The sequence below is a fragment of the Genypterus blacodes genome, unplaced genomic scaffold, assembly GCF_046128005.1.
Source record: "Genypterus blacodes isolate CSIRO-AG114 ecotype Tasmania unplaced genomic scaffold, CSIRO-AGI_Gbla_v1 ptg000039l_1, whole genome shotgun sequence".
NCBI lineage: Eukaryota > Metazoa > Chordata > Actinopteri > Ophidiiformes > Ophidiidae > Genypterus > Genypterus blacodes.
This window is the reverse complement of record NW_027466852.1, coordinates 6,593,963-6,615,991: the sequence shown is the minus strand read 5'-3', so window position 1 is coordinate 6,615,991 and position 22,029 is coordinate 6,593,963. Positions and strand designations below refer to the sequence as shown.

General features: G+C 42.3%; 1 protein-coding gene and 2 pseudogenes across 1 annotated transcript in view; 1 reads left to right on the top strand and 2 right to left on the bottom strand.

Moving 5' to 3' along the window:
- The window catches only part of fabp2 (fatty acid binding protein 2, intestinal), a 154,088-nt gene that overhangs the window by 28,612 nt on the left and 103,447 nt on the right, over nucleotides 1-22,029 (top strand). The window lies entirely within an intron of this gene.
- LOC142996941 (long-chain-fatty-acid--CoA ligase 1-like) lies at nucleotides 1,700-20,068 on the bottom strand (annotated as a pseudogene).
- Nucleotides 2,245-11,517, bottom strand: LOC142996911 (long-chain-fatty-acid--CoA ligase 1-like; annotated as a pseudogene).

Below are 22,029 nucleotides of genomic sequence, written 5' to 3'. Positions count from 1 at the left end.
CTGGTTTAAGCTGTCATTTTAGCTGGACTAGCCAACGTTGAGTTACTGCTTTAACCAGCAGTTGTTAACGTTGTCGCCCGTGTCGAAAGAAGTGTGTGTGTGTTGGTGTGCTTGTGGCGTTACAATGAAGAGAACACCTCTGACAACAAAAGGGGACACTGTTGGTCGAGCAGGAGTTAGTGGCTAGTCGCTAATACTAGTCTGGGAGCTGAGAATGGCTGCCACCCAGGACACTGAACTGTGGTTTGTACGTTACCTTGACTGATTTGAGGATTAACACATTAATATGTCATTTAAAGCCTGTGCATGTTTTGCCCCTTATTGCTCAGCCGTCAGGACAGATGATGTCTCACAACACTGGAACTACTTTGCTGCTCTTACAGCTCTTCGTCAATGGCATCACAAAGTATCACCGGTGTGAAAATGTCAACAGGTTTCTTAAAAGCAACATCAGCATCATGTACACGTCTTTTACATGGCACATACTGCTCCCGAGCAAGTGCCATCTTTATGATTTGGTCTCATCCTCCCTTCCAGGATTGTTGTGGATTTCAAAGTGGAGGCTTGGTACCAGAAGTATCATGATGCTGATTGCAGGAGCGTCAGATACTCAAGTAAGAAGTGACTGTATTAGAGTGTTTTGGTTGAAGATTTTTTATTTCGTATCAATGAAGGATAAAGACACCAACTCCAGCATGAAACAGCACAAGTTGACTGGAAAAGAAATAACGGCAAAGAACTTGAACTGTCAAGAAATCGCTGACATTAAAATTTGAAAGCGAGAATACCAATCACGATTCTTTTAAAACAACCAGACACTTTTGCACAAAACTTTCACTGATGATCGGTGAATGTAATACAGCTGTAATAACATTGTTAATCCCAATATTTGCTGTGTGTTGTACATCACAGGAGCATGTTTTTTTTACATTCAATATGAAAAAAATGTTTATTTTGTATGATTGAAGGATAAAGACAGCAAATCCAGCATGAAACGTGACCTAATATTGGGCATTTGATTACCAATCTACAAAAAAAAACAGTACAACTTGAACTGTCAAGAAATGACGTTAAAAGCAGAATTTATGAACACCAATCACAATCATTTAACAAAACTGAACAAAACGGACAAATGCTCATACACAAAACTTTTATTGATCAGTAAATGTCACAAAGCTGTGACATTTAAAACTTTCCATTTTTTGCAATTTCAATATTTACTGTGTGTTTTGAATCAAAGGAGATCTACCTTATAGCATAATATGAAAAGACGACAGTCTTACAATTGTGCAATATCAAGATAAAATAGATAAGATACTTTATTTGTCATGCAATTCACACGCAAATCACATGCAATTAAAAAAATTTCTTGCAGCCCCTCTTACATATCACACACACACACACACACACACACACACACACACACACACATTACAGAGGGGGTGCAGGGAAGCCATTTGTTGGTGCCCATGGAGCAGGGGGGGGTTCGGTGCCTTGCTCATGTGCACCTCGGCAGTGCTCTGGAGGCAAACTGGCAACTCACCAGCTACCAGTCTGCTTACTTGGTCAACACAGGGGACTTGAACTGGCCACCCTCCGGTTCCCAGCTGTTGACCCAGTGGACTGAGCTAATGCCCCCCCAACTATACCCTAAAGCGGCTGGCTGATTGACTTATTTTGTGTAAATGATTGTTCCCAGCTATGTCTTGACTTTGGCATAGAGTGCAGCAATCCGCTCTCTGAAGTAGTTACGAATCCCTGTCCTCTTGGCCTTAAGCGTGGGTGTCAGCAGGCCGTTCTGGATAGAAAACATCTCTGGATGCAGTGCGATTTTCCTCACCTGCAGGAGACAAAGATGGGGGAAACTTCTAAGAGTTGAAAGAATAATTGAGGGATAAAGATTGGGAGGGGGGTCCTCCACCTGAAGCAGAATATAAAGGCAAACATGGCTATGATCACCTGCTCAAAAGACTTGAGTCCAGCTTCCTTTCCCAATTTCAGGATATCCTGCAGAATGGCGTTCTTCACATTCTACAATATTCAGAAACACCTTAGTTGATGGTTCATGGTCAGTAAGTAGGGCCTGTGGTTTGGTTTGCTAATAGTGATGAATCTCACCATGTTACTGCAGAGTTCAGAGTACAATCCATCAAAGCCTCTCTTCTTGGCCCAGCTCGGTAAAATATCAGGATCAGGCACCACAATGGCCACCAAGCAAGCCTGACATAGACAATGTGGGTCAAATCAGTACCACTCTGAGATACAAAGATGTGAATGCTTCTGAGATCAACTATTGCAACTAGAATGCTCCATAGCTTGGGTTGCTGTTAACTTAATCAGCTCTTGCATACCACAAAATGCACTTGTGCTTTCATCATAGAAGTCAAAGGAGGCATTAATCACTGCTCCATAACATTAGCGTCAAACTAATTACCCATTGACTGTCACCATGGACGAATATCTGAGCCACTGGGTCACTCTGGATGTAGACGTTTTCTATTTTCCCGGGGGCAATGTATTCTCCTTGTGCCAGCTTGAAAATGTGCTTCTTTCTATCAATGAGCTTCAGAGTTCCATTCTGCAATCACACACACACACATGAGAGAGACGCTTTAAAATACAGCATGTGAATTGAAAATGAAAACTAACGTCAAATTCCTAATCCACGTGTCCACAATGTTGATCAGATTAGCTCCAGATCCTGAACAGTCACTTACAGGAAGCCATTTCCCAATGTCACCAGTGTGGAGCCAACTGTCCTTGTTGATTGCCTCTGCTGTTTTCTCAGGGCCATTCGGCTAACCCCGTGGAAAACGTTTGGGCCTTTAACACACACCTGGAATGAGACATTACAATCAGTTGGAGGTACTGGGATCTCAGAATGAAACAGGTCTGAACACACTTATACAGAAGCTACACAGACCCTTCTGACAGTCCCATGTATGCCTCACCCCTCACCTCTCTCTATCCATTAGCTGCCAGGTAATTCATTTCTGCAACATCCACAAGTTTCACCAAGTTGCAGGGCAGTGGGGGCCCAACGTGACCTGAATATAAACAGGAGTCACATTTTAGTTTCCCCAACACAGAATTGTGAAGATTTCACACAGCGGCCAGAATGCACAATTGTAGCAGTTGCTGGACGTTCTCTTACCTGCTGTCCAGTCTCCTGGCATTGACATGGTGCATCCAGCAGTGCATTCAGTCTGACCATAGCCTTCATAAAACTGGAGTGAGCGACGTGATAGAGACGTTACTGTTACAGACAGTGAGGACAAACATCAAACACTGGAGGTGCAGAGGGCCATACTGACCTGACAGCCTAGAGCCGCCCGTAGGAAGGTGAGGACGGTCGGGGACACCGGTGCTGCTGCAGTGATGATGAGCCTCACACGACCACCCAGGCTTGCCTGACACGAAAGACTCAAAACTGTCAAACCGGACTTGTATGTTCTATGCAATGCATGTAACACAGTGCTTCAGTAGTTCACCTGTATTTTTCTGAAGAGAGTTTGTCCCATATGCTGTCCCTTCTGACCACACCGCTACGAAGCTCTGCCTCCTTCTTGCTATAAGCCAAATCCAGCAGCCATCGCTTCAGAGTTGTATTGGCTTGACCAAATACCTGTGGAGAATTCTAATCGATCATTTTAGAAGCCCCGTTTACAAACAGAGGGTAAGCAGAGGAATGAGCTCGAACCTTGAGATTAAACAATCACAACATAATTTATTAGTATCTAAATGTAGTTTCACCCTGCCAGACATGTGGTTGAGGAGACGCGGGACCACTGCGACATTTGTTGGCTGCAGTGCTTTCACATCTTCCACCAAGAAACGAATATCCCCTTGGAAGAAACCAATGCAGCCCCCATTGATGAGGATGACACCCTGAGGAGAGGGGAAGGCAGAATCAATCCCCAGGATAAATCAGTGCAAAGCTCCTGCATCAGAGAGCACTATTGCGCTGAGCGTTTACGAACATTGTAGCCACATTCATAAGCCACTACTGTCCTGCTGTGGAGTTAGTTTGCCTCATCTACCTGAAAAGCATTGGTTCCTTGGATGAGAACAATCAAACAGAAGAGTGTCTTAGAAAATGGTGTCGCTGCCTTGTCGAGTAAGACTCGACAGGCAAATGCAGGCAGCTTCTTCAACAAAAATGTCACCTAAACACACAGCTTCTTCATTCTCTTAAGGTGGCATCCTTTTGGTCTTCTTGTAAACTGGTTTTGTAATAGGGATTTATTTCCTCTAACGTAACTTTTACGTGGACACAACTCATAAAAAAACATGGTCACTGAGCTAGTTTGCCCATAAATTGCACAAAACCCAAGAAACGTTACTCATTCACCTGGTAAAACAACACAACACATACCTGGGAAACCCTCTCAAAAATGTTTGCAAGAAAACACATGCACTTATACAGGTTGAGCACGGCGTACCTTAACTAACCTTTCAAACATGTGAGGGAGGAGGGGGCCATTACTGCTGGGCTTCAGTATGCCCGAAGCCCCACACAGATACACACATACACGGGACAGGAAGGGAGGATGAGAGGTGAGAGGAAAGACAGGAAGGATGAAGAGGAAAGATCACCAAGTCACCACTCCAAAAATGAAATACAGAACATTAAGGTAGAGATGAAGAGGTAAGAAGCAAGTTCAGAAGCAAGTTATGACAGATCAGAGATAAACTGATTCCACACTAGAGAGATAGAAAAAGTGAATCTTTAACAGATAATCAAAAGTGGTGACACATTTTGTCAACAAACTGAAAAAATTAAAATGCTGTTTTTGCCTTTTGGTTTTGCCTCTGTTAGTTTGAGCAAAGCTGCTGCGTCGGGAATGACATTTCTGTGAGTGATCATTGCACCTTTGAGGTTTCCTGAAAGGAAAATCATACATAAATACACCAAAACATAATAAAATGGTTAAAGTCATGCTTTGTGATGAGTTCTGCACTCACCTGTGGTTCCAGATGTGAAGCAGACGAGTGCAAGATCCTCTGGTTTAGGCGGCTGTAACACACCACATCTATATTAATGAGCGTGAACATTTTGTGCATTAAAAATTGAATTCTAAAATAATTGAATTTAGAATTCAAATAAGTTTTCCAAAGTTTACGTCTTTATTTTATCAACAGTTCTTATTCACCACTGGTTCCTGGTGGTGGTCTTTGCCAAATGCCTGCAACAAACAAAACACACAGAGGTTTAAAAGTGCACCCATGACACACAACGCCTGAATTTCCATTTAGGAACAGCTACAACTGAATGAACAGATACAATCAAAATTACAATTGTTTTTTCAAATATTCACCTCAAACCCCTTCAAGCTCAGAATCTCAACACCACTCTGCTGTCCGTGGGTCACCAGCTCGTCATCAAAGGCCTCCATGAGGGCGATCCTCTTTACACTGCGTGTCTTACCGTCGATACACTGCAGATGTGGCTGAGCCTTTTCAGGAACATCGCAGATCACTGTTGAGATGCTGGCTGTGGAAACAAATGCCCAAAATTAACCACTTGTTTTACATACTGTATCAGCATCACTGCAGGTCTTACAGTATAACGGGTTAAAGGTGCCCAGTGTTGCTGCTGCTGTACCTTTTTCAATGGCATAGCCGATGGCCTCTGTGCCCAGCGTGTCATACAGCGGGACGACCACCAGGGAGTACGTGTGACAAGCCAGCTCTGAAATGGTCCACTGTAATAGAAGAAACATGTCTGTATCAAAATACAGATCAACAATGCTGACAGACGAGCTGAGGAACAATAACTGTTCTTAAAGGAGAAGATTGAGAAAAAGTGTATAAAAATACAGTAATGTACGTGTGTGTTTATGTCCCCTCCGGTCTGTTCTGGGAGAAGATGGCAATAAACTTGTCTCGAGTGTAAGAGTGTCCTTTGTGGAGGAGAGCAGAGCCGAGGCTCTCTGCTCCGTCCACCACCTGCATGAAAGAATATAAAACACATTTTTTTTTTATATATGTTGCTTCAGATAGTCGTGTACAATGCTCATCCACACATCCCTGTTTGTAAGACTGCCACTCTAGTCGATCAAGTCAATAAAATCAATGAAGTCTAAATCTTTGTCTCCAAATCGTATTTAACCGATACATAAATATGACAAAATAACCCTTGATCTAACTTGATACCCTGAGCCCTCGCAGGAACCCCTCATACAGTGTCCGAGCGTCGCTGTAGTAGTGCGTCATGAGCTCCTCGCTTGAGTCAACCAGTACAGACTTTCTCGCGCCTTCGCCACCCTATGAGACAAAACAAAACGGTTACCAACATATAAGCACAAATTCAACATGTTAACGATTGCATCTCAAGGGAGAGGAGTTATTATTTGACCCTGGCCCTGAATCTGTGGGTATTACCTGTTGTAGTTAATGAGTCAAGTAAAATCATTATTCCACTACAACAGGGGTAGGCGGCATACAGCTCTTTTGCCCATCTCCAGTGGCTCCATGTGGCTTTCTCCAATTGCAAAAATGTGTAGCTTATACACAGAATTTATTTTTATTTTTTTTAAATTTCAACAACTTAAATGTGCATCATAGTCCGCCTTTTCCTCTGGGCATGAGAGAAACAGAGCCACTTCAGAACTGCTGTCAAAAGCAGAACAGAGCAGATATATTTTTAAGAACTGGATCAAATCTCCAAACTCCAAAATGCCCAAAAATGTCGCTTTCACTGCCTTTGTTCATCTGGTCTGGTGTCAGAGGCAAGAGGAAATTGACACAGAAAGAATGGAACAAATATATAAGCATATGAACCCTAAACCCCACAGCATGCAAGTAATCAAGACACACATGTAGGAGCATAGATCACAACAAAGCACGGAAATCAGGACACTGCACAACAATCAATAAGAACCGCATCAAACAAAGGGGCCACCACTAGGGGGAGGCAGGAGGCTCCCTTAGCCATTGATGTTGCCTCTGAATGAGCCCCTGACCAGGGATCGACTCACTACTAAAACATTCAAAACAGGCCTGATTACGTACGCACGAAGACAATGGGACATGACATGCACATTAAACACAAGTCGGCATTTATCTCGCCCGGTCTGTCGATGAGACGCCCCACTGGGGTAGGAACCTCCGGCCCCTGAGCCATTTGATTCGGCCCGCGAGGCAGTTTGATCAGGCCTGCGAGACAATACATAAACACACATGCAAAAATTAAATACTTAAACTGAAATAATTTCCAGAGAGCAATTAATTCACCTCAGGATGAAACGGGCGGATGTATATCATTCCGGGCCAAGGTCAGAGTCATTGAACACAACAGAGCGTAACGTGTCTTATCTGCTGCCACCAGTGATTGACAGGTAGCAGGAAATGGCGATGAAGAAACGAAAAGTTGATGCGGAATGTCGTTCTTTCCAAGACAAATGGATAATAGACTTCTTTTTTTGTGGGAGTGAAAGGCAAGCCTGTGTGACTAGCTGGTGAGGGTGCACTGGCTGTCACGAAAAACGTTAACCTTGAGCGTCATTACAGCTCGAAACATAAACTGAAGGAGCTGAAAGGCAGTGGCGCCTGCAGAAATTGTTCCTGGGGGGGGGGGGGGGCCACTGAAAGGTGCCGCGACAAGTGCGCCGGGTGTACTGTGTGCCGCGCCACGTACTGTGTGTGCGCCGTTAGCGGTGAGTCGCCGGCACCGGCAATGGCAAGTGCGCGATAGTGTGAGTGATGGAAGGTCAAGTGGCGGGAGGGGGGAGGGGGGGGGGGGGGGGGGCACTGGGGGGGCCAGTGATGAAGAGGAAACCGGTCGTTGAACTCAGTGGCAGCAAGTGGCTGTGTGATTTGGCTGTCATGGTGGACATTACCAAGTACCTCTCAGAGCTGGATGTCAAGCTCCAAGGTCCTAACCTGCTTCTCAGCTCTTTTTCAAATGTGAAATCATTTGTAGCTAAGCTAAAGCTGTTGCAAGTACAACTGGAAAGGGAAATCACTGTACATGTTCCTACTGTGCAAGAACAAAAGCCAGCTGTGACATCTGAATATGCTGATGAATGTGCAAAACTCCTTTAGGACTTTGGAGAGAGGTGCCAGGACTTGAAAAGCAAACAAAATGAGGTGAACATATTTGCAAAACTTTTCAATGTGGAACTAGCTGATGTGCCAGATAACCTGCAGCTTGAAATTAAATTGAATTATTGAGCTGCAAAGCTAAGATGAGCTCAAAGGTAGATGCATCAATCTCCCGTTGCTTGATTTCTACAAACTGTATCTTTGTATGGAGGATTTTCTTATTCTGAGGAGACATGCACTGAAGTTTGCATCACTGTTTGGGACAACATACCACTATGAGCAGTTCTTTTCAAAACTGACTCTTGCAAAGACTCGGCTCCGCTTAAGACTGACTGACCCAAACCTTGACAACCAGCTGTGAGTAGCATCATTATCACTGCCACCTGACATCAGACATCTCACCAAGGAGAAAGTTTCAGCCATTGCATTAGGTCAGTCTGGTATGATAAGAGGAAGATGAGAGATAAGATACTTTATTTGTCATGTTGCATGCAATTCACACGCAAATCACATGCAGTTGAGATTTTTCTTGCACCCCCTCTTACATATCACACACACAAACACATGCATTTACCGAGGGGGTGCAGGGCAGCCATTTTTCAGCGCCCATGGAGCAGTTGGGGGTTCGGTCCTCGGCGGTGCTCTGGAGGCAAACAAGGAACTCACCAGCTACCAGTCTGCTTACTTGGTCCACACGGGGGGCCTCGAACCGGCGACCCTCCAGTTCCCAGCTGTCCGCCCAGTGGATTGAGCTACTGCCGCCCCCAATAATACATTGATACTTTTTTTGAATATATCACCTTTTATAATATAATATGCTGCTAAAACAACTTAACACCAGTAAATGTGGAACCGACAGGAAACGATTCTTAAAAATGGAGAGCATTATAACAATAAGAAACAATAACATGGATACATTTGAAATTGTCTAAAAACATGAATGAAAACATGAGACATGAATGTAATGACCCTGATGTTATTTCAATTAATTACATAGGCCATAAAAATACGTTGTGAACGTCTTAAACATTTCAACACAAGTTTTGTGTTCAATAATTTTGTATGGCCCCTGAGGGATGATGTAAAGATCTAAATGGTCCTTGTTAGGAAAAAGGTTCCCCACTCCTGCTAGACGCTCGCTGCAACCGGGGTGCCAAGACTGTGTGATGGTGGGCTGCTTGCTTTCTAGAGACGGCGCGATGGCCATGTGTGTTGCCTAGTGATGGCAGCTTCGTGGAGCACAACAAGGCACTTACTCATCCCTCGCTACCTAAAGGAGGCACCCAGCCTTCCCTCCTAACGCAGGAACGGCTCCACTATGTAGCTCTAGTCTTCACTGCCAGTAACATTAAAAGTTGCGAACAGCACCCAGCACCACAACCTCAGCCACGGACACAAGTTCAGTCTCTCTCCCTCTCTGCAGTTCAAAACAGACATTGATCAACCGTGCCATCCTCACCACCCCCCAACACAGGTCAGAGCAATCAGTTCAGGATCTCTGCCCCACAAATGTCAACAGATAAAGACCCTCCCCAGCTGTGACATCTGAATAATAATTTCCCCCAGGGGATCAATAAAGTACGTTTCTTTTTCTTTCTTCTTTCTTTCCCCAACATTTTCTCACTAAATGGTTTATCTTGGGGAGATTCAGTTGATACACAGCAGCTGATTACTCTTTCATTCTTCCCTGAATAGAAGGACAAATCTACATGTATTGTAGGATCACATACTCAGGAAACAATACAATGCAAAAAAAAGAAAAAAACTAATCAAACAGATTACTTACCTGCACCACCACCGTAAGTAATTCACAAGGAAATGTGTAAATGTATAAGTTTGTTGACATCAATGACAATGACATCATTAATATGTACATTATTGTCAGTTTGAATGGCATCACTGCTGTACTTTGGTTTGTTGGATGACACTGCTGCTGTTTCATCACTAACTTTGTTAGTGTGATGACATCAATATTGTGTATTTGGTAAGCTTTAGAGTATGACACTGTGCAAGTGACATTGGAAGTGGAAGTTAAGGGAGCGGCACAGTTTCTGTTACAAAGTACAGAGAGAGAGAGAATAGAGACTATTAAGCTTTGAGTGACATGGTTCCCGGTGGTAGAGCAGTCGATAAGGTATTGAAGGTTCCAGGGTCGGGTCAGGTTGGAGCCTGGCATGAATGGGTGAATGTAAGGTACATGTAAAGCGCTATGTAAGTACAGTCCATTCTATTCTATTTGGAGTTCAGATGTCACTTTGTAATTGTTAAATACAGAAGAAGGAGAAGGAGGATTGTCGAACATCAGGCAAGATTAAATTGCCACACAATTTCCTTCCTACATTCTTGTTCCTGAAAGAGCCACTGCATGTTCTGTACTTGTTGTACTTATATCGCGCTTTTATCCAAAGCCCATCCAAAGTTTGCTATGCTTGAAGTAGTAAGACAGCTAATCCAGCACGAAACAGCCCAAGTGACCTAATTCTAGCCCATTGATCACCAATCTAGAAAATACATGGCAACAAAGAAATTAAACTGTCAAGGAATCACTGACTTTAAAGTAGAACCTGTGAAAACAGATGACAATTTATTTGACTGTATTTTATTTTAACGCTCTAACACAAAACTTTCACTGATCAGTGAATGTCACAAAGCTGTGCTTACATTTTTAATTTCAATATTTACTGTGGGTTGTGAATCAAAGCAGATAGTTTTCTACCTTCAATAAGAAAAGACAACAGTCTTACAATTGTGTATATGTCACCTTTACCCTAAAATGGTTGAGCGGCTATCTGATTGACTTCACTCTTCTCTTTTAAATGTTTGTTCCCAGCTCACATCTTAACTTTGGCATAGAGTGCAGCAATCTGCTCTCTGAAGTGGTTACGAAGCTCCGTCCTCTTGGCCCTAAGCGTGGGTGTCAGCAGGCCGTTCTGGATAGAAAACATCTCTGGATGCAGTGCGATATCCTTCACCTGCAGAGACAAAGATGGAGGAAAGTGCCAAGAGTTGAAAGAATAATTGAGGGATAAAGATTGGGAGGGGGTTGCTCCACCTGAAGCAGAATGTGAAGGCGAACGTGGCTATAATCACCTGCTCAAAAGACTTGAGTCCAGCTTCCTTTCCCAATCTAAGGATGTCCTGCAGAATGGCGTTCTTCACATTCTACAGCATTCAGAAAGGTAGTTAAGTTGGGTCACGGTCAGTAAGTGGGCCTGTGGTTTGGTTTGCTAATTGGGATGAATCTCACCATGTCACTGCAGAGCTCAGAGTACGAGCCTGCAAAGCCTCTCTTCTTGGCCCAGCCCAGTAAAATGTCAAATCAGCTCAGTAGTCTGAGATACAAGGACATTTATTCTTTTGAGCTCAATTATTGTAACCTAAACGCTCTATAGGTGCTTGGGCTCCTACGAAACAGCTGGACCTCTGAAAGTTTATAGGTTTGACTTTGAACTTAACGATCAGCCCTTGCATACTACATAATGCAGTTATGCTTTCACTATAGAAGTCAAAGGAGGCATTGATTACAGCTCCATAACATTCACATGAAACTTATTACCTGTAAGCTATCACCATGGACGAATATCTGAGCCACTGGCTCACTCTGGATGTAGATGTTCTCTATTTTCTCGGGGGCGATGTATTCTCCTTGTGCCAGCTTTTTCTATCAATGAGCTTCAGAGTTCCATTCTGCAATAGCAGACATGATAAAGACTCACATTTTCATAATCTTGATCAGATATTTGAGGCGTAAAAACATTTCCAACATGAATTAGCTCCAGTTCCTGAACAGTCACTTACAGGAAGCCATTTTCCAATGTCACCAGTGTGGAGCCATCCGTCCTTGTCGATTGCCTCAGCTGTTTTCTCAGGGTCATTCAGGTAACCCTGGAAAACGTTTGGTCCTTTAACACACACCTAGAATGAGAGATGATGTCATCAGTTGGAGGTACTGGGATCTGAAACAGATCTGAGAATGAAACAGGACTGAACAGAAGCTACATAGACCCTCCTTTTTCACTTTACTTCCACCAAACATATTCTGTAACCACTTACCAGTTTCCCAAGGATGTCTCATTTGATTGGTCTGCTTAATTGTTTAATTTAGCACCCAAATGTGTTCACCTGAATCTATTACCTTCTGGACTAAAGTTTACCAATGCAGCTGGGGGTTCACTTACTTTTGCACATACACTAATTCCACGTTTCATGGAGTTTTTGGGCTTCTCACACAATTCTATCTTAACATGTACATGAAATTGATAAACATAAACCTGACATTTCAAATATAAAAACCGGTGATGATAAAATAAAAAAATCACGATAACGACAGAAAGATCTAAACTGCTGAAGGGGTTCACATACTTTCAAGCACCACTGTATGCCTCACCCCTTACCTCTCCCTCTCCATTAGCTGCCAGGTTATTCATTTCTGCAACATCCACAAGTTTCATCAAGTTGCAGGGCAGTGGGGGTCCAACGTGACCTGAATATAAACAGGAGTCACATTTTAGTTTCACCAATACAGAATTGTGAAGATTTCACACAGCAGTTAGAATGCACAATTGTAGCAGTCGCTGGATGTTCTATTACCTGCTGTCCAGTCTCCTGGCATTGACATGGAGCATCCAGTAGTGCATTCAGTCTGACCATAGCCTTCATAAAACTGGAGTGAGCGACACGATAGAGACGTTACTGTTACAGACAGGGATGACAAACCTCAAACACTGGAGGTGCAAATGGCCGTGCTCACTTGACAGCCCAGAGCCGCCCGTAAGAAGGTGAGGTCAGTCGAGGACACCGGTGCTGCTCCAGTGATCATGAGCCTCACATGACCACCCAGGCTTGCCTGCACAGTGCGACACGAAAGACTCAAAACGGGAACATTGACTCATTATTGCTGTCCGTGTATGTAACACAGTGCTTCAGTAGTTCACCTGTATTTTTCGGAAGATGAGTTTGTCCCATATGCTGTCCCGTCTGACCACACCACTGCGAAGCTCTGCCTCCTTCCTCCTGTAAGCCAAATCCAGCAGCCATCGTTTCAGAGGAGTATTGGCTTGACCAAATACCTGTAGAGAATTCCGATTGATCATTTGAGGAGCCCAGTTTAAAAACATAGGGTCAGCAGCAGACGAGAGATTTCAGAATTTATCTTAAAACAAGTATACGCAATTTATCTAAATGTAGTCTGACCCTATCGAACATGCGGTTGAGGAGACACGGGACCACAGGGAAAACTGTTGGCTGTAGTGTGTTCAAATCATCTATCAAAAGATGAATGTCCCCTTGGAAGAAGCCAATGCGGCCCCCATTGATGACGATGACCCCTCCCGTTCGTCAAATCAGTGTGAAGCGTCTGCCACAAGAGAGAGCTGTAGCTTTGTGCGTTTAGAAACTCTACATCCAACGTTGGATGTTGCCACATTCACGAGAGGCACATGCGGACAGCTTCAACAAAAATGTCACCACAACACACAGCTTCTTCACACACAGCTGTTTGTTTGATCACACAGGAAACCTTTTAAGGTGGCCTGTGGGGTCAAATAAACAACTTTATAACTAATACAAATTTTTGCTTCTAAACTTATACGTGGGCACTGAATATGACTCCAGAATTTTCCATCTTACAAAAAAACTACTTCACACATAAATTGCACGAAAACCAATTTAGTCAAAAAGCTGTAGTATCACTTTGAAGTCTTGAAACTTGTTTTATTTAAGGTTTTATTTTTAAGTAGTGGTAATTAACTCTTCTTTTACTGATGCATTAAACTGCTGTATTTGGTATCTGGACAGTCAATCTGAGGTTTTTACAGAATACCTGTAAGGTTTAAGGAAATCAGGGAAACACATACACTTCCTCCGCTGCAGCATCCAGCAACACTCAACAGTCAGACTGAAGCTCGCTTGCTTCTCAAGTACATTCAAATGCACAATCCTCAAAGTTTTTCATTGAAAGCAAATATCAGTATATTTGTGCTATCAATTCCTCCAAGCATCTGACATACATTACTCATTCACGTGGCAATCACTTTTGCTAAATTCAAACGGCAAAAAAAATTAAATACCTGTGCAACCCTCTCAAACATGTGAGCAAGAGGGAGATATGATATATGAATATCATGGAAATCCAGCTTGCAGTGCATCTGTGGATGACACAAAAAGACATGCACTTATGCAGGTCGAGCATACCTCAACTACCCTTTCAAACACACACACACACAGGGGACAGGAAAGGAGGAAGAGAGGTGAGAGGAAAGTCAGGAAGCACTAAAACAGACTTACTCAACAGGCGGCTTGCGGGCCGGATCCGGCCCAAGGACGCTTATTTTGTGGCCCCTGACATGCCTGGTTATGAATGCATAATAATTATAATTGGCCAACCAAAATCGTGTGAAAATTAGGCAGTGCGCCTTTGATTTGACTAGAAGAGTGGAAATAATTTCAGACGATCTATTATCACAGTTGCTAAAAGACATTGAAAGTGCCGAGTACTTTATCTACCATTGGATGAATCTACCGACCGCACAGACATCGCGCAGCTTATTGTCTGGGTGCACTTCTCAGAGGGTACACATGTGCTGTGGAACTGCTGGTTTTGCTACCGCTAACAGAAAAGATCCCAGACGCCGGACTCCTTCTCATATCACTGCATTTTGCATCAAGAGCAATTGTGCAGCAAGCTGAGAGGTGGAGAGCTCAAAGTGACAATGGACTCTGTGACACGAACAGTCAATTTTATTCTTGCGCACGCATTGACAGTCCTGTTCCTTGGTCCAAGAGTTTGAAAGTGCATACACTGACTTGGCTGTGCGCATATTTTTACTTACTGCGCCTACCTCACGGAATTGAAAGAAGAGTTTTCCTCCCGGTTCGCGGACGTTAAGTCCTTGGAACCCGTGCTGGCATTCACAGAGAATCCATTTTTTCACAACATCCTCAAAGAAAGACACAAGGAGGAGAGCATTGACACACATTCTGGATTTCCTGTGTTCTGAAGAACACATACCCTGCATTAATCCTGTGTACTCAGAAAATCCTGACCTGCTTTGGATCTACTTATGTGTGTGAATGCTCCTTCTCTGCCATGGGAATAATAAAATCAAAGCAGCGTTCCCGTCTAACTGACAGACATTTGGCAGACTATCTCAGAGCAGCTACAACTGAGCAACAACCAGATCTGAAAGTACTTGTGAAAAGAATGCAGACTCAGAGCTCTCACAAGGAATAAGTAGCAATTGCAAACTTTATCAATGTCATCAATGCAAAGCTATTCACTCCAGTGCTAATAAAACATCAGTCTGACCAACACTTGTCATCCTTGGAAACGCAGTCGCTACACTACATTTGTGACTCAAATTGAGATTATTTGTTAAATATTCCATGATCCTTTGGAAGACTAGCAAGACAGCATATTAAACCGCAGTAGTAAATACAGCGAATAAAATGGTACAAATATGTTAATAATAATATGTGACCCTTTGCACCTGTTGTGGTTTAAATGTGGCCCTCTTGGCCTCTGAAGTTCCAAGTGGTTTTGAGAAAATAGGCTAACTACTGATCCCAAAGAGAAAAATTAATGCAGAGGGAAGGCAGTTTCATGAAAGATAGTAAAGCGAATATGTTATGTTTGTGCGTTAAGGACACTTCACAATCTCCATCTATGAACGGCTTTCTGCACCTTACGATCTTCTTGAAGTTATATTTACTCCGCAGCAGTATCGTAATCGCTCTTTTATGTTCATCTCCATCTTGGTGCTTTTCATTAAATGCTACGTGTTTGCTCTGGAAATGTCTTTGAACATTTCTTCTATTTTTTATTTGCTATTATCATTTCTCTATAAAGTCTCTCCATATAGCAAGCACATTATTATTATTTTTTTTATTTTCCTCCTGTATTTTTCACTGTTTTCCGCCAGTGAAAGCAGATGTATCTGTCCACGCAGAATTAAACTGTTATGTTCCTCCAATACTTGTTTTGGAGTTATCCATGGTTAGTGAGTCAGTTCAGTTCACATTACTACACAGATGTGGAAATGTATCTACATTTAAAATAATTTATAGATCTTGGCAAGTTGTTTTATCTATCGTGTATTGTTATTGTTTGTTGGTGAAATTGCACTTGTTTTTCTTAAAAAAATTCAGGTTCTCCATAATATGTTCTGGAAAAAGGAGAGTTTGTTGGATGTAAACATTTCCAATATGTACGTGTACCTCTTTTCACTAAAACAAAGGGAAAACTTGGAGTTGTCAATTTACATCTCACCCTATGATGAGATGTAAATTGACATTTCCCTTACGCTATAATAATATGATTTTACTAATCCGGCCCACTTGCGTTTAAATTGGGCTGAATGTGGCCCCTGGACTGAAATGAGTTTGACACCCCTGGTTTCTTGAAGCTCCGCTGAGATATACTCAAAACAGTTCAACACCGAACATGAAAGTTATGATACAACAGAGAGAGACTGATTCCCACACCAGAGAGGCAGAACCAGTGAATCTTTAACAGATAATCAGAAGTGGTGACACATTTTGTCAACAAACTTAAAAAATTCAAATGCTGATTTAAGAAAAATTTGGTTTACCTCTGTTAATTTAAGGAAACATGCCGTGTTGGCGATAACATTTCCATGAGTGAGCATTACACCTTTGGGGTTTCCTGAAAGGAAAATCATAAATAAAGAAATAATAAAACATACTGGTAAAACAAATGGTTAAAGTCATGCTTTGTAATGAGTCCCGCACTCACCTGTGGTTCCAGATGTGAAGCAGACGAGTGCAAGATCCTCTGGTTTAGGCGGCTGTAAACACACCACATCTATATTAATGAGCGTGAACATTTTGTGCATTAAAAATTCTAAAATGATTGTATTTTGAATTCCAATTATTTTTCCAAAGGGTACTTCTTTATTTTATCTACAGTTCCTATTCACCACTGGTTTCTGGTGGTGGTCTTTCCCAAATGCCTGCAACAGACAAAACACACAGAGGATTCAAAGGGCGCCCATGACACACAGCAACTGACTAAATGAAACGATATACAAGATAGAGCGAAAATGCATTTTTTTCAAATACCTCAAACTCCTTCAAGTTCAGAATCTCAACACCACTCTGCTGTCCGCGGGTCACCAGCTCATCATCAAAGGCCTCCATGATGGCGATCCTCTTTACACTGCGTGTCTTACTGTCAATACTCTGCAGAATGAGCTGAGCCTTTTCAGGAACATCGCAGATCACTGTTGAGATGCTGGCTGGGGAAGCAAAGGCCCAAAATTAACCACCACTTTTTTTTACATATCAGCACTACTGCAGGACTTACAGTATAACGGGTTAAAAGTGCCCTGTGTTGCTGCTGCTGTACCTTTTTCAATGACGTAGCCGATGGCCTCTGTGCCCAGTGTGTCATACAGCGGGACGACCACCAGAACAATTACAATTTTTTAAAGGGAAGACTGAGAATGACCTTGTAAAAAAACAGTTATGTGTGTGTTTATGTCACCTCCGGTCTGTTCTGGGAGAAGACACCAATGAACTTGTCTCCTTTGTAAGAGTGTCCTTTTTGGAGAAGGGCAGAGCCAAGTCTCTCAGCTCTGTCTACTACCTGCATGAAAAAAGATGAAACAAACTTTGCTTTTTAATATATGTTGCTTCAGATACTTGTGTACGATGTTCATCTACACATTGTAGCTTTACCTGTTTGTAAGACTGCCACTCATACGGCTGGTTGGCTTTTCTCCATCCAACACAAGGCCCGTCGTCTATGAGGGGGAGAAATCAAGCTCACCTTTTAATCACGGTCCACATTGAATTGCAAATCTTAAGTCTAAATTCTTTTGTTGAAATTGTACACACATATATGAGAATATAACTCACTTGATACTCTGAGCCCTCGCAGGAACACCTCATACATTGTCAGAGCATCACTGTAGTAGTGCGTCAAGAGCTCCTCGCTTGAGTCAATCAGTACAGACCTTCTCACACCTTCTCTGCCCTACGAGAAAAACGACTTTTCACACACTGGTTCAGTCTGTGCTCTTCTCATCCAGTTTAAGGTTGTACAGAGGGTCCATTTTTCTAAATCTACATTGGCTGAAATGTACACAGAAATGGACAAATGTTCGAATCCTCACTATAACCTAAGCCACATGTTTTTTTCTCTGCCCCAATTCGCTGCACAATTACTGGTGAGGGTTACTTCAACACATTGTCTACGATATTGGGAACGCTGGTTCAACCCTCTCCTCACATTGTCATCTTCAGTACCCACCCGACTGACACCAATTTAACACTGCACAAAAACAAATGATCATTTTCACCTCCGCCGCAAGCTTCTGCATTGGAAATCCCTCACTCCTCCTGCTATTTCACAATCGCTGATTTTTTTTTCTTAAACTCGAGAAAATCAAGTACACTATGAGAGAACACACTGATGTGTTCTATCCGAAATGGCAACCATTTCTTACCTACTCCACAGATCTATAGGCTATGCCAGACCAATGACTGAAAACTCGAAGACCAAACTGTTTCTTTATTGCAGGTGGGCCAGGACGGGGTTGTGTGAAGGTGGGGTTAAGTGACTGTTGGGTGGGATATCTTCTTTTTTAGTTTTTCTCTCTATCTCCTTGTGTGTCCCCTTCTCCAACCCTTCCTTTTTTGGGGTTGTTTTCTTTTCTTCTTTTCTCCACCACATCACAGCTATGATGTGATCTGTAGCTGCTACTGCTGTTTGACATCATCCTGTAATAACTGTATGTATGAGATCATCGAATCAACAACACTGCTGTCATCCAAGACTAAGTGCACGCTACTGTTTTATGTTTACACAACCTTCGGCGGCTGTGGCTTTCGTGTTGCCCTTTCTGTCACCCTATTGTTCCAAATTACTCATTACATTGCCCATTTTGGCTCAGGATCTCAGTTTTCTCTCTCTCTCTCTCTCTCTCTCTCGATATCAATGATAAATACACCTCCTTTATTTTCTCTGTCTCTCTTTTCCCCCCTCTTTCTGTATCAAAAAGATCTCCAAAATGTCCTATAACTGTATGCACACTGTCATGTCAAAGGCTTTCCTCATTAAACACACAATTAACACAACATAATTTGTAGATCTCAAAGGAGAGGAGTTATGATTTGGCCTAACGCTCTCTACCATTCATTTCTGACTCGTTTTCCCAAGTACAACAAGATTGTTCACAATTACAGCCAAATGAGGCGATGATCATCATTGCTCCATGAAAAAAAAAATAGTATGTATTATTTTTTTTTTTAAATCTTACAAATTACACAGTTGCCACACTGTGACCCCCTTGAATTATTGTGACAGCGCCTGATGTCGCTAAGACGCTGCTTGTGCACCCTTTCAACCAACTATTTCCCCCAAAAAGAGTTATGAGGGAAAACTGTTTATCTGACAGAGATACATTAGGTTGGTTAAACAACTTTCTACAGTTCTTCTTTCATTCTTCAGCGAATAGAAGGACAAATGGTCGTGTATTGTAGGATCATGCGCTTAGGAGACAATACAACGCATTCAATATCAAATGTCATATTGGGTGTTGGAAATAAGAGTGAGCCCAGTCAATCAGATATTACTATCAGCGCCGATCACTTACCTGAATCAACACCGACTGCACGTTCAGGTCGCACACTGGTTTGAGGCGTATCAGTCGGGAGGGAAAGCCGATTTTCTTGCTCGGCATCACAACAATCCCGAGTTCCTGCAATGCTGCCTGGTGTAAAAATAAAAAAAATGTCCAAAGCCAAATTCTGCTTTAAAAGATGATGAAGAAGTAATAATAATAAGCATGCCACTGTAACAGTGTCCACATTAGCATAGACTATCACGCTTTGGAGCGATGATGTCAGTCTGTTAGTTAAATACATGAGGAGGAGGAGGAGGAGGAGGAGGCGGAGGCTTGTCTAACATCGGGCGGGATGAAGTTGTCACACAGTTTCCCATTCGCTTCTTCCTGAATTGGCCACTGTACACCTTCAGCTCACCCGCATCATCCTTCTCCATCTCCTCTTGTTTGCGGTGTTAGAGACGATTAGTAATTCATAAGGTTCATATTATTCATGAAATGTATAATTTTAGTAATGTGTGAATGTTAGTTGAAGTTTATTTGTTTCATCATGGTGAGAATGTATTCAATGACATCATTATTGTGAGTTTGGATGGCATCACTTTGTATGTGCATTAGTTTGTTGTGTTTCAGGCTTTGTAAATGATAATGCACTGTACTTATATAGCGCATTTATTCAAAGACATATACCTCACATTAACTCATTCATACACTCACTCACACACTGATGGTAGGGGCCTATCATGCAAGGGGCCAACCTGCACATTCAGGAGCAGTTAGGGGTTCACTGTCTTGCTCAAAAACATGACGTTTCAGTCTGGCCCACCTGTTTCCAGGATACATCAGAGGTCAGGGACATTGCCTAAACCCAGTCTGATCTCTGGAAGGATACCTCTAAGCCTTCTGGCCAGAATTTTAGTCTGGCCTACATCCAGCAAAGCATTTGGCTTGTAGGAGGCGCCGTCATCTGCAGGCTTGCCCAGTTATATTATGAATGAAACGTTTACATCAATCACAGTGTTGGGTATAGCCCCAGATTCAAAGGAGTAGGACAGCATTTTGCAAGAGCCAATCAGCAGGCCCTGGATATCTGACCCCTGAATATTATCAGGGGTCAGACCATCAGGCCCTTTGGCCTTATTGTTTTGTATCTCATTGATACTTTAGCTTCTATGATTACCCTCTGACTGACAGCCTTTTCAACAACTCTTTCTGTGAATCTGAGGCTTCAGGGAGATAAATAGATGCAAGGAATTTATGCATCAATTCCTCTGAATGACATTCTGACATTCTTCATAGAAATTGCCTTAACCAGATTTGCCAGATATTTGCTTGACTTATTCCTAAATTCATACATCCTCCAGAGTGGATCTCTGACCCTCTGCAGACAGGAGGAGTATCCAGAGCTTCTGTAGTTTTGTCAATTTGGCTTCTCAGATTCTCTAAGGTGTTGAGGTTAAACTCTCCCTGAACCTTGCATAATTGTTGCTCAGAAATCCATTGTTTTTCCCCCTTTGTTTTGCTGATAATACCACTATAAAGCCACAAATAGGAGCCTTAGCGTTCTCCCAGAGTAAAGGAGACACACCTGGGGTGTCGTTCTTGGTAATACAATGATTAAACTGTTCTATAAAATACTTTTTAAAACTAGGATTCTTAAGCAGGTGAACGTGGCGAAAGTGGCGTAAACTGCCATTGCCCTCTTTTCGATTTGGTCTCATCCTCCCCTCCAAGATTGTTGTGGATTTCAAAGAGGAGGCTTGGTAACAGAAGTGTCATGGTGCTGAATGCAGTAGCTTCAGATCCTCGAGTAAGAAGTGACTGTATTAAAGAATTTTGGTTGAAAGTTTTTATTTAGAATCATTGAAGGATAAAGACACCAACTCCAGCAAAGTGAACACGAGAATACAGATCACAATACTCTTAAAACAACCAAACACTTTTACACAAAACTTTCACTGATCATCAGTCAATGTTATAAGGTAAGGTAAAATAAAATTTTGATTTTAGTTCACAGGAAAATAAGGATAAAGACAGCAAATCCAGCATGATATAGCACAAGTGAACTTATTCTGGGCCATTCAACAGTCAAGAAATTACCAACATTAAAAGAAGAACTTGAGGACACCAATCACAAATCATTTAACACAACTGTTTTAACTCTTAGACAACAATTTCACTGATAAGTGAATGTCAAAAAGCTGTGACATTTTAAATGTTTTAATATTTTTTCATCTCAATAGTTACTGTGTGTTGTACATCACAGGAACATAAAGGATAAAGACAGCAAATCCAGCATGAAATAGCTCAAGTGACCTTATTTTGGGCCATTAAACAATCAAGAAATTACTAACTAATAATAATAAAACTAGTACTAGTACAACTTGAGAACACCTAA